This window comes from Meleagris gallopavo, chromosome Z (assembly GCF_000146605.3).
Source record: "Meleagris gallopavo isolate NT-WF06-2002-E0010 breed Aviagen turkey brand Nicholas breeding stock chromosome Z, Turkey_5.1, whole genome shotgun sequence".
NCBI classification, from domain to species: domain Eukaryota; kingdom Metazoa; phylum Chordata; class Aves; order Galliformes; family Phasianidae; genus Meleagris; species Meleagris gallopavo.
Genome location: NC_015041.2, coordinates 44,011,866 through 44,023,956, shown reverse-complemented (window position 1 = coordinate 44,023,956; position 12,091 = coordinate 44,011,866). Strand labels below are relative to the sequence as shown.

Sequence of the window (12,091 nt, the reverse complement as noted above, 5' to 3'; positions counted from 1 at the left end):
TATTTTAAAGAGAAAATATATGGAAAAAACCCACACATTTGGGACTCAGGGTCACCAGCAATTTGAAGGAGATGGAATCCACTTGACTAAATGCAATAAAGTTATATTTGCCAACAACTTTCCTTTGTAGGAAAAGTTTTGAACTAAATACAATGAGGCTAGGGCAAGGGTTAGGGGGTGGGGATTCCTCAACAAGAGCAGAAGCTGTGGGTGTGGTAGGGAAACTGGAGTGATGGTGTTAAGAAGTACATAACAATCAACCAAATAGAGCTGAAGTACAATTTCTTTCACTATAGACATCTTTGGGATCAAGGACGTATAGTAGGACTGCTCAAATAACTGGAGTGCTATGATGGATGGATACAGGCTCCTTAGCAAGCACAGACCAGGAAGAGAAGGAGAGGGAGTTACTCTGTATGTGAGAACATAGACTGTGTAGAATTTTGCTCAGGAATGGACCGGGAGCCAGTTGAAACCATATGTGTAAAGATTAGGAGACAGAAAAACAAGTTTGCTGCCTTATTGGGTAAGGCTTATAGACTTCCTGATCAGGAAGATGGATGAGGTTTTCTTCAGACTATGGGAAAAGGGGTCAGGATCATCGCTGAGGTACTTAACACCTTCTACTCCTAAGTCTTTACTGGTAATACCAGACATCAGAAATTTCAGGTCCCAGAGACCAGGGGAAATGTTTGAAATGAATAAGATCTTACCTTCTGGGCAGAGGACCTGGTTAGGGAGCACTTAAAGAAACCTCATATATACAGGTTCTTAGGGCCTGGCATATTGCACCTATAAGTGCTGAGGGAGGAGTGGGATGTCATTGCAAGGACAGTCTTGATTATCTTCGAAAGTCAGTGGCATTTGCAAAATGGTCTAGAGCACTAGAAAACAATTAACTGTAACTTCTATCCCTAAGAAGGGCAGAAACAAACATATGATGAAATGCTTGCCAGGCAGCCTCTGGAAACAATTTCTAAATATATGAAGGACAAGAATGCTGGCAGTGAGTAGTCTCCATAGAGTTCAGAAATAGTGAATCATGCTTGACCAACATCTTTTCCTCCTATATTGAATTGACTAGCTTGGTAAATGAAGGGAAAACAGTAGATGTTGTTTATGTCAACGTTTACAAGGTTTTTGTCACCACCTCCCAAAACATGCTGAAGGACAAACTAACAAAACGTGGTAGACAAGTGAATAGTGAGCTAGATTGAAATGATCCTAGTAGCTGGATCCAGGGAGTGGTGATGAACATAAAGTTCATTTGCAGGCAAGCCAGAAGGACTCAATACTGGGCACTAATGTTTAACACCTTAATTAATTACCTGGATAGTCAGAAAATTTACAAATGATACAGAATTGGGGAGAGTGACTATTAGATAGAATGCTTGTACAGACATTTAGTGGAAAGAAAATCTAAAGGTCTACACCGGGGGAGAAATAAACCCAATGTACCTGCATATATTAGGGCCCAAACAATTAGTAAGTGAGCTGCAAAGAATGCCCCAGCAGTGCTAGTGGGGAACAAGTCGAACGTGATGAGCCAGCAATGTGAGTTCATGTCCATAGTGGCCAGCAGCATGCTGGGTGACATTTGGAAGAGCACTGACAGCAGCTGAGAGTAGTGATCCTTTCAGTCTGCTCAGCACAGCACTCAGAGGAAGCATAGCACCTCTGGATTGCTGTATTCAGTTCTGGGCTTCTCAGAACAAGGGAGACAGCACAGCAAGCCCACTGACTAAACAGGAAGTAACGGATACAAATCATAAGAACGTGAAATTCCAGCTCAACGCTTTTTTCTACGAGTGTGATCAAACATTGGAACAGATTGCCCCTATAGGTGTGTGCTTCAATCTCTGAAGATGTGCAAAAGGTGATTGGGCCTATATAATCTGTCCTTTCTGACCTTATGTGAGTAAGGTAGTTGCACAAGATGATATCTCAAGAGTTCTTCCAACCTATACATTTCTGTGATTTTGACCTGTAAAAGATTCACAAAAATAAAATTCAATTTCCAAATTAATATTGTAAGCTACTTGTTAGCGCAGAATATTTCTTATCTTTAGGAAATCTGTTTATACCTGATTAATAGCCAAAATACCATATTTGGTGTTTACAGGGGATTTTTCCCAGAGGCCAGTAATGTATTTGATATTGTTTCAGCATTTTGGGTTTAATGATATAGCTATGTAAATACTGTTACTTTCAAAATACTTATGTATCTATGTGTTTCCATGGAATAAAAATACAGCCGTATGTTATGAAATTTTTTTGTTTCACTGAGAGTAACATTGATTTTGAAAACAGTTGTCTTCATTTTTACTTTAATGTCAGAGCCTGTCCTGATATGAATGAACATCAGTCTGTTCAAATGCATATAGCTGCGATTCTCCACCCCAGCACTCTCCAGCCAGGCAGAAGACACTGAGCATCTATGTAATGCCTTTATTATTTGTTTGAAATCTTCCACAAAGCCATCTTTTGGAGCAGTTTCTACCAAGATGTGCTGCAGTTAAACCTTGTGTGAACAGTCTCGAGTGCCTGTCAAAATTATTACTTTAGCTTGTTTCCCTGAATTCCTTTGTGTGCCTGACTTTTGCCTCAACATTCACTTTTTCCCATTATACTTGCATTGTAGACTCTTTCAAGGAGGAAAAGGTTTCCTACTGATCAGTTCTTTTGCTCTATATTTCACTTTTGTGTTTTTCTGATATATTTTGCCTCTTAATAATCCTGTGCATAGACTGTGTGGTACAGTGCCTGATACTTTTGTTATTTATACCGGTTTTACTAGCCGGGGATCTGATCTCATATTTGCATAAATATAATTCTGTTATTTTGCATAGAATTCTTAAGAACTGATCTCCTGTCAGGAATATGTTTATTACTCCAACTGATCAGAAGAATTCAGAACCAAGGCACGACCTTTGAATTCATAGTGTCACAACCAGGTAGGATTTATGTGTAAATCACTGCTTCAGTGCTTCATTTTTCTCTTTCATTTTAATGCCGAGTCTTTAACTACTCAAAACTTCTTGCTTTTCTAAAATGAATTTAATACTAATATGATTGTTCAAGAAAGTAAGTGCAATCTGGCCTCACGAGATGTAAATTTCTCAGTACTGAACTAGGTGTTTCACTGACAAGCATGACAATGGACTTACATTTACTGGAAAGATCATTTAACTTTCTCATGTTTATTTTTTGTTCTTTTCTCCCTTCTTATCCATACAGGTGCTTCCTAGTTGTAACAATTTGTAAATGCTCAATAATCTTAATCTTCAAAATATAAGATCAGTTCTTCTGTAGTTTTGCATATCAGACATTGTCTTTCTGCTATCCCATGAAACTAGACTACAGCTCTTAAGTATCCCACAGAGATTCCACTTTGGTCTTTCTCCAGATGAGACAAAACAAATAGCTAGAAGATTGAGGAAATATATTCAAAATAAAAGCTAGATTTAAATATACAAAAAATGCAGTAGAGAATTTAATCTTTATTGAGAAATTTAAGAGACATCTCATATTCAGTTCCCAGTCTGTTTCTTGTACTTCATTTTCATGAGTCTCTTGCAATGATGGAAATCTAAATTTGCCTTGGGCAGTAAGTTTTGTGTTAAAAAACTATGCTGTTGTGTAAGTAGTGACTTAAGACAGCTTTTCTGCTCTCTGAAAGCAGGCCGATGGAGATGTTCTTTAGCATCAGAAGGTTTGGTTTGTTACAATCCAGGGACACATTCTGATAACAGATAACTGGTCAGCTAATCATAAGCTTTTCAGTAAGCACTCTTTCCTTAGAGGAAACACTCCAGTATTCATAACAACATCTAAAATGACTTTTTTTTTTCTCCTTTGTTTTGGTAGTTGTTTTTGATTTTTTTTTATTATTTGGAAAGAACATTACATTTTCAAATTTAAGTGGAACCCCCCTCACCCCCAACATATACTTAAAGAATTTTTTCAAAAATGACTCCCTTATTTAGCAACTATAGTGAACTTGCATTAAGTTAATAATTCATGTCATACTTGTTAAATGTAATAGAGCAATTGTCTGCATCCACCTTTTTTCATGTATTTTCTCATTATCACAATGGATAGCATTAAATATCCAATTCTAAGTTAATTTACATCAGTCTTCACATGACTTAGAACCTTTAAGGATCATGGATATATTTTGTTTCTTATTAGTGCCTGACAACCAAAATATGCAAAAGAAAAGGATTGCTATATCAGTATATATTTGGTTGCTTTTATTCCAATGCCCTTTTTAACTCAAGTGGATGAAGGAAAGAAGCAAAGCACTTTATCAAACAAATAAAAACCAATTCCATACTTGCATTTTCTAACCAAAAATAATAAAGAGAGAAATATCTGGTCGGTCTTTTGTTTTCTGTTACTTGAGAACTCTCCCTTAAATATTTATCTTTTTGTGTGTGTAATCACTGAGCTTTCAGAAGAGGTGAAAATATTCTTTGAAGACTTCTGTTTTCTGAATTTTAGTGGATTTTTTTTTTCTTCATAGTTTGCTTCCTCTATACTTGTCAATTTTCTTCTGGACAATTACTAATCTGAAATGAGCTTGCTCTGACATGCCAGAGTACCTGGCAATGAGATCACTGATTCCTGACTGTCAGCGAAAACCATCCTTCAGTGTAAAAATGAGTAATTTCTAAGGTGCTGTTTGTCCTCCATGATTTCAGATCACACTTTATTATGAGTGAGAGAGATGAAAATAGTTCAATTTCTACATATCATATCATTCCACTAATGTGTGCTGCAATGACTCAGTCCTATTCTGCCTAACAATGTGAGACCCTTTGAGAAGTTACTTCTGTTAATAACAAGCTTTACATTATTCAAATAAGATGAGTAATTAAAGTGTCTCCAAGATGACCATAATTTTCTAGAACAATTCTTACAGAGCAGAGGATGACAGAATTACTTTTCCCATCCTGTAAGTAAAGCAACTTCAATACCTTGAGGTATACTTAAACTTTAAAGCTTGGTACTATGAAAGTCATTTTAACACTGTAAAATGAATCAGATCCTGCAAAAATGCTAGCAGCCTTCATCAAGGACTAAGTTGTTGTAATCAGGTAACTGTTAAAGTAAAGTCTCAGCTGTTTTTTTTTAAATCAGTTTCATTACCTAGGTCTGTGATCTATAAAGTCTGTACCAGCTAGTAAAGTACAATTCATCTTAAATTAAGATGATTCTTTTTTTTTAGACAAGAAAATACAGTGTTGTTTGTCAGACAATGAATTATATGGGTATACTTGTCAGTATAAATTTCCTTGTAACAGTAAAATTCTATCCTTCATTTTATTGCTGGAGAAAATAATCTTTTCTTATTCATACTGATGTAGGATTTCCATTACTCCTTAAGAAAGACTTGGCAATACTTCAAACTTAGTGTTATTAGAAAACATTCTATTACTGTTCAGTAAATATATTACTTTCTTTTTCATTATACCTACAATTATTCAAAGAAGTCTTTGCCTTCATTAACCTGAACTGCTAAAGGAAAGCTTGCTTCAGAATCTGTCCATCCACGAAAGTGGCTTTTTGTGGAAGTATGTCTCACATGCTCAGTGACTTTGCACTTTAACAACTCATAGAATTTCCCTCAACATCAAGTTCTAGCACTAACACATATAGTCAAAATAACACTGATTTCTAAACAGGTATTAATAAACATACTGCAATGGTCAAACTCCCCTAATTGTAATTTATACAAGTGAATACGACATGTTCTCACTATAGTTTCTTCTCTATTGTAACTGGACACAAAGCCCGCAGAATATTTTAGTATTCAGTTTTCAAAGGATTTGATTATAATTAGTAACATATTTAACATTTTGAATTGGGAATATTGTGTGTTGTGCAGCCGTGCCCCTTCAGGCCTTAGCTACACCCTTGTTGTAGTTTAACTCATCCATCAGCAGTTCAGCACAGGTGTATGCTCACATCCCCCTCTCAATGGGATGAGGGACAGAATCAGAAAAGGTAAAATTTTTGTGTTGAGGTAAAGATAGCTTATAGGACAGAAAAGGAAGGGAAGTTAATAATAATAACAAGTAATAATAATGATTAAATGTATAAATCAAGTGATGCACAGTGCAATTGCTTGCCAACTATCAGTCCCCAAGCAGCTGTCACTCTGGCCCACACCCAGAGTTTCATCATTCATCACAATGCCATGTAGTATGGGATATCCTTTTTGGAGTCAGATACTGGGGACAGATGATGTTGCCTACAAGATTCTGCTGTGCCTCAGTTCTCCAAGTTGGCAGAGTAGTATGAAAAGCTGAAAAGTCCTTGTCTTAGTGAAAACGTGGCTCAGCAACAATCAAAACATCCATTTTTTCCCCTAAATCCAAAATTTGGTACCATATCAGACACTATGAAGAAAACTGACCCTATCTCAGCCAAAGCCAGGAAAAAAAACAAACTCAAAAAAATGGAACTGCAAAGTCAATACCATGAACTTCATCTACATTTCTCAAGTAGTATTTTTCTTCCTAGAATATAGGTAAGAAAAAGAGGAGAAATCAGTGAAATTTTAGTCTTATCCTGTTCCTGCCACAAGTCAATTTTGAATGGATAAAGTATGCAATAGTTAGTGCTGTTGCTCTCAGTTACTGGGATCTTCTCTCTTTCACTTTTTTAAAAACAGATATCAAAGAGGAAAGATCATGGTCTCAGGGCAGTGTTGTGTGTTGGGAGTACATTTAAGTGTAAGAGAAGCATTCATGCCCTTAGATTCAGCATCAGATTACAGTGGCAAATCTCAGCCCATGCTGAGAGTATCATTTTTTTGCTCTTTATATTGTTTTAAGTCCCTTGCATGGCAGTGGTACACTTGAGCACCCTGAAGGGAAAAATGCAGAATAGATAGTCTTACGCATTTCTGATACTCTTTAACTCAGAACCCATACACATTTTTCCATATAGAGGGTTTCACCTATTTGATGAAAAAGTTGAGTTTTGTTTTCTGTGCCTTTTCTTCTCTTGCTAGGTACCCACAAAGCTACAGAACAGCTAAGGAAGAGCTTCACACTCTCTGTAGATGTCTTGGAATCTAGACAGGTTGAGTACTCCTGCTGTGGATGCAGGAGAGCTGAATTCCAGTCTTTATTGTCTTTTTTGGGGGGAACAATATCCATCACAGCTCCTATCATTACCATCCCCTAATATGTATCTTGTTCCTACTTCTTAATATTTGTCTTCCAAATTAATCTTTCCTAACAACAGAGTACTTCAAAGAACAGCTGGTCTTTCAGGCTTTCTTCATATATTGATTCTGCCTCCAGGACCACAAATCACTCCAGATGTATCACCTCCTGTTCTCTAGGAAATAATAAACAAGGCTTTGAGATCAATATCAATTAGCATCTACTCAGAAATGATTAGCAAGTCAACAAACCTTATAATGTGGACTAAATAGCAAATACATCTAGAACTTCTAAGAGTAAGAATTGTAGGGAAAAAAAAATACTAACTTATTTTTCTTTTTCCACCCTTCTCTATTACCCTTTTGTGATGTCTGATATATGTTTGCATCCTTGTTTAGTTGCTTCACTTCTACCTAGAAACTCACCAATATGAAAGATCTCTCCAGATAACAGCAGTTTTGTCCTACAGTATGTCCCACTGTTATGATAACACACCTTGAAAAGTAGCTTCTGTAAATTTTTATGATTACATTTTTTAAGGTTTCCAAAGATTTGTGTCTTCAACTTTCAGAAAATACCTAGAAATTTATGTCAGCTTCCATGTTTAGAAAATATCTATCATATCTGGGACTCATTAAGTAAAATAATCCCAAAGATTGTTCTCTATTCATATGTTTTTGGTGAATTCCACCATAAGCTCTACAATCCTACAAGGAAGCAGGATACTCCTACTCTGGTATAAGGAAAATTTTTAGGGGTTTAAGAGCAGGTAACTGTCTATCACTACTAAAACAATTTGGCAAAAAATACCTGTTTAAAGAGCAAAACAAACAAACAAGCCTGAATTAATCTGGGAGTCAAGACAATGAGAGTTCTCTTTATTTCCTGTAAAGGGAAAGGTTCAAAGTGATAGCATTATTTGAGACCACCAGTTTTACTTCATAAATCTTAAGTGCACTTTCTTATTGTATACATTAATTATGACAGACAAGGAGTGATGTTTATGATAAGAAGTACCAGGTCTTCTTACAGAGTCACAGCAGTAAATTAATGCTGTCAAGAACTCATGCTGGCATAATCACATATAACTTGCTACTTCAAGTACTGTGAAAATTACCTCTATGGCGTATGATTAAGTTTTAAAAGTAAAGATGATTCTCTAAATTGCTTGTTAAAAAAATCAGGAGAACTTATGGGAATAAGAAGCAGTACATTTAAAAAAACAACTAAGGAAGTACCAGTACAATTTGTTTTTCAGAGAATGTGTTATCTAGTATGCGTTAGTAAAGGAATGATGAATGAAGGGGACAAATATAAATAAGAAGCTGGATAAATCAGATAAGAGAATTGTGAAGCAAAAAAGTAATTGCACATCTGAATATATCTAAAAATGAGACAAAGTACATTAAGATTATTTCGAATATCTGTATAAACATTTACAAAAGTAACAATAGTTTGAATGACAGTGATTATTGTCTAGTAACAATAAGTAGTAAATAAATGTTTGTATTAAAAGGATAATCTGAGAAACAGTCTTTTTATAGATCTTTACTTTTTTTACTTATTCTGAAGTGCAAAGCTAATTATAATAGTAAAAAAAAATAGTTAATTAGTAATGAAATCAGAGTGAAAGAGAAATTAAAACTTTTGCACTCGTCTGAAACATTTGATGCTATGTAACTACAGCAGTAATATCATTCTCTATATTATAAAAATAGGTTGCAAAAAACCTAAGAGTAAACTTATGAATACCTTAGAAAAGTGATTTAAAAGATCACTATTATGAAAGCAATGAGCCAACATTTTCTAAGGCAGTGTACCTGCTGAAGACAGGTAGACCATGTTGTAGATGGGAAGACAATGTACAAAATCTGCTGCACTCTGATATTTCTTGGTGAATGTTTCCTTTTCTAAAGTGAGGTTACCTTTTCCTTCCCCTTCTCTCCCTCCCCAACCTGTCCTGTCCCTTCATCATTAACTTTTTGTAAAACCCTGAATTTCTGAGATAATGCGAGTACAGAGGCCATATTCTTTGCAACCTGCTTACCAGTGGGTTGGGCCCAGATGTGTGCTGTTACATGAGTCTTATTCCTCCCCAGGTAAAGGCCTTTGGATTTCATTATGTTGACTTTGATGAGTTCCTATCATCCCAATTTCCCAGCTTGTTTAGGTCCCACTACATGTCTGTACAAGCATCGTGTCTACCAGCCAGTCCTTCCTGTTTTGTATTGCCTGTCTGTTACAATTCTAGCTGACATAAAAATTACTCCAGAGAATCAGCTGAAATAGAAGCAGTTTTGGGATTAGATCCTTATTCTCAAATTTGCTCTCAGACACCCCTGCATAAATCATTGATATAGATGTCATCTCTAGCAAGTATTCAGGAAGAATTTGTTGGTTTACATTTACATTCATGGAATATATATGTTTTCCATGGGAAGTCAAAAGAACAAGATTTTCTTCCCCCTGTTTAACTCACTCCACCCTCCAATTACTATCTTTGATTGTTTGTCACTAAAATATGCTGCAGGACTGATTACCCTATATGTGATAGTCTCCAAAGATAAGAAAAGAACAAAAACTAAGGAAAACAGTACAGCCAACTGATTTTTAACAGTTGCCCAGCAAACAAGGAAATATAAAACAAATGCTTTTGATGCAAACTCAGTAAAGGAAGATTGAGCAAAGCACATGCAAAACCACTCCAGAGATAATATCGGGAGCATTCGGAGAATTCTCTCTTTTCAGTTTAAACTTAAGGGCTTAAATAACTGATATACACATTTTCTTTTTTTGACATCCAGGTAATGGTTCTTCCAAATTAATGGAATAAATTTACGTCAAATTATCTAAATTGTGCCTAGAATTATTTACATCAGCAGATTGGTTGTCCTATAATGGCCACACTAGAACACACTCTACACATTTAATAACAAAAGCAAGAGCTAAGACTGTAATAGTTTCACTTGATAAAAGTCTGTGATACATATAGAGTTTTAAGGAGCTTGTAAAATTTGATTTCCTTTATCTGCCAAGTAGGTTTGTACTTCTGTGTTGTTTTACATAATGAAGATGAATATAAAGCATAAAAAATAAAACAACAAATTTAACAGTTGACATAAAATTAAACAGTAGAAGAGAAACCCTAGTTTGATTGAAATTAATACCTCATAAGCATTCAAGTAAGTCAGAAATTGAGTTTGTATGATGTTTTTGTATATTAAGTTGGATATCTCTACTTGTAGCTGAAAAGCTAGGAAGGCAGTGATTTATTTTTCCCAGTTAAGAAGCAGTCACAGAATATAGTCTCACTGATTTTCTATTGTACAAATAAATAGGAAAAAATATCTAATATGACAGGTTAAGGGAAGAGGAAGATTATCCTGAAGTGCAAGCACATGAGAAATGACTAGTCCAAGCCTTTGAAGAAAATGATATGAAGCAGTCTGCAAAGGATAGTGCAAATCTGTCATAGCAATAAGCCTGATTCTAATACATAAAACTTATATCAGTTTTATGCTACAACTGCTTGATTAAATTCAGTTTATTCACTAAAACTGAGGACGAGCAGAATCAGGATGTAGTAATAAACACAGAAATCATACACAGATTCTCCATTGTCCTATACATAGCCCCGAAATTGATATGTATACATATTAGATGTGCTGTAAGCAGTTACGTATGTGACACAGCTGTGGCAGTCTGATTCATGCGCTGGATAAGATCCCGATTTAGTTATGCCTTTGCTTTTCTTGGTAATATTTGTCAGTGTTATGTGTAAAATTTTGTAAAACTAAACTGTTACAGTAAAATCACACTTATGCTAAAAAACATTAAAATCAGAATACCATTGTAATAGTTGAAAGGTTGAAATTTCACCAGCAGAATGTAACAGGAATCCAAACAGTTTTCTACAACATTCAAGTAGCAGAATATGAGACTTACTGTAGCTTTAAAAGGAAGCTTTGTATGAGAGACTTCTGCATAAAATAACAATGGAAACATGAGGGAAACAGAGGATTCTACCTTAGGAAGTTCTTTGGACAAACAGTTACAGACTATCAAAGAACAAACTGAAAATACGCCCAGTAAACTCAAAGGCAATTTAATTCCTCTCTGTGATAAATAAACCTTCTCAGAATGTATAGAAATTTATAAATATGTAGAAAAGCAAGAAAGAAATGTAGCTCAGGCACATTAACTGGACATACAGACAGAAAACAGAATGAATACCAACTATGAGAAAGATGATAAACATGATGAGAAAAGCAAAAGAAAAATATTTTAAACAGTCTCCAAATGTGATGAAAGAATGTTAAAGCATACTGCATTGTTTTGCTTGAAGTGCCATACCATAGAAAGCAGTGAAAGTGCAGCAACCATTCTGATAGCTGCTTAGTGAAAAGTATTCAGTATGCTCTGCCTCTGATATTGTTCTTCCATTTCACTCAACCTAAAGCTGGGAACTGATAAATATTTCTGAAGGAACATATTAATTTTCTCCTTTTCTCCTTTTTTGAGTTGTTCACAGCTATGCTTTAAAATTCTAAAAAATGTTATTCAATTTTTTTAATAATTTCCAAATGATAATTTAAGATCTTTCACAGATCTATATGAACATTTTCAGTTTTCAATATTATTATATATGTCCTTAAGAGTTGATTTATGTGCTGTAATTTTGATCTAAAAAATGGTACAATCAATGATTCGACAGATGTTACAGTTATGAGACGTAGCAGAGAGCTTGGTTGCACAGTTATTACACCAAAGTGGAAAAGATAGGATGCTTACCGTATCCTAGGCTCACTTACAAAACTCCAGCAGAGTAAATCTCCAGAAGAGATCCTTCCCCATGGGCAGTCAGCTCTTAAATGGGTCTAGGAGAGGTGGAGCCAGGCTCCACCCCTTCCGGC

General features: G+C 35.4%; 1 long non-coding RNA gene across 1 annotated transcript; it reads right to left on the bottom strand.

Moving 5' to 3' along the window:
• Nucleotides 1–6,652: 6,652 nt before the first annotated feature.
• On the bottom strand, nucleotides 6,653–12,010 carry LOC109363810. Its single transcript, XR_002109635.1, has 2 exons — nucleotides 11,970–12,010; nucleotides 6,653–7,353 (listed from the first exon to the last, which is right to left on the bottom strand). It is a non-coding gene; the product is annotated as an uncharacterized LOC109363810 (long non-coding RNA).
• Between the last annotated feature and the right edge of the window lie 81 nt (nucleotides 12,011–12,091).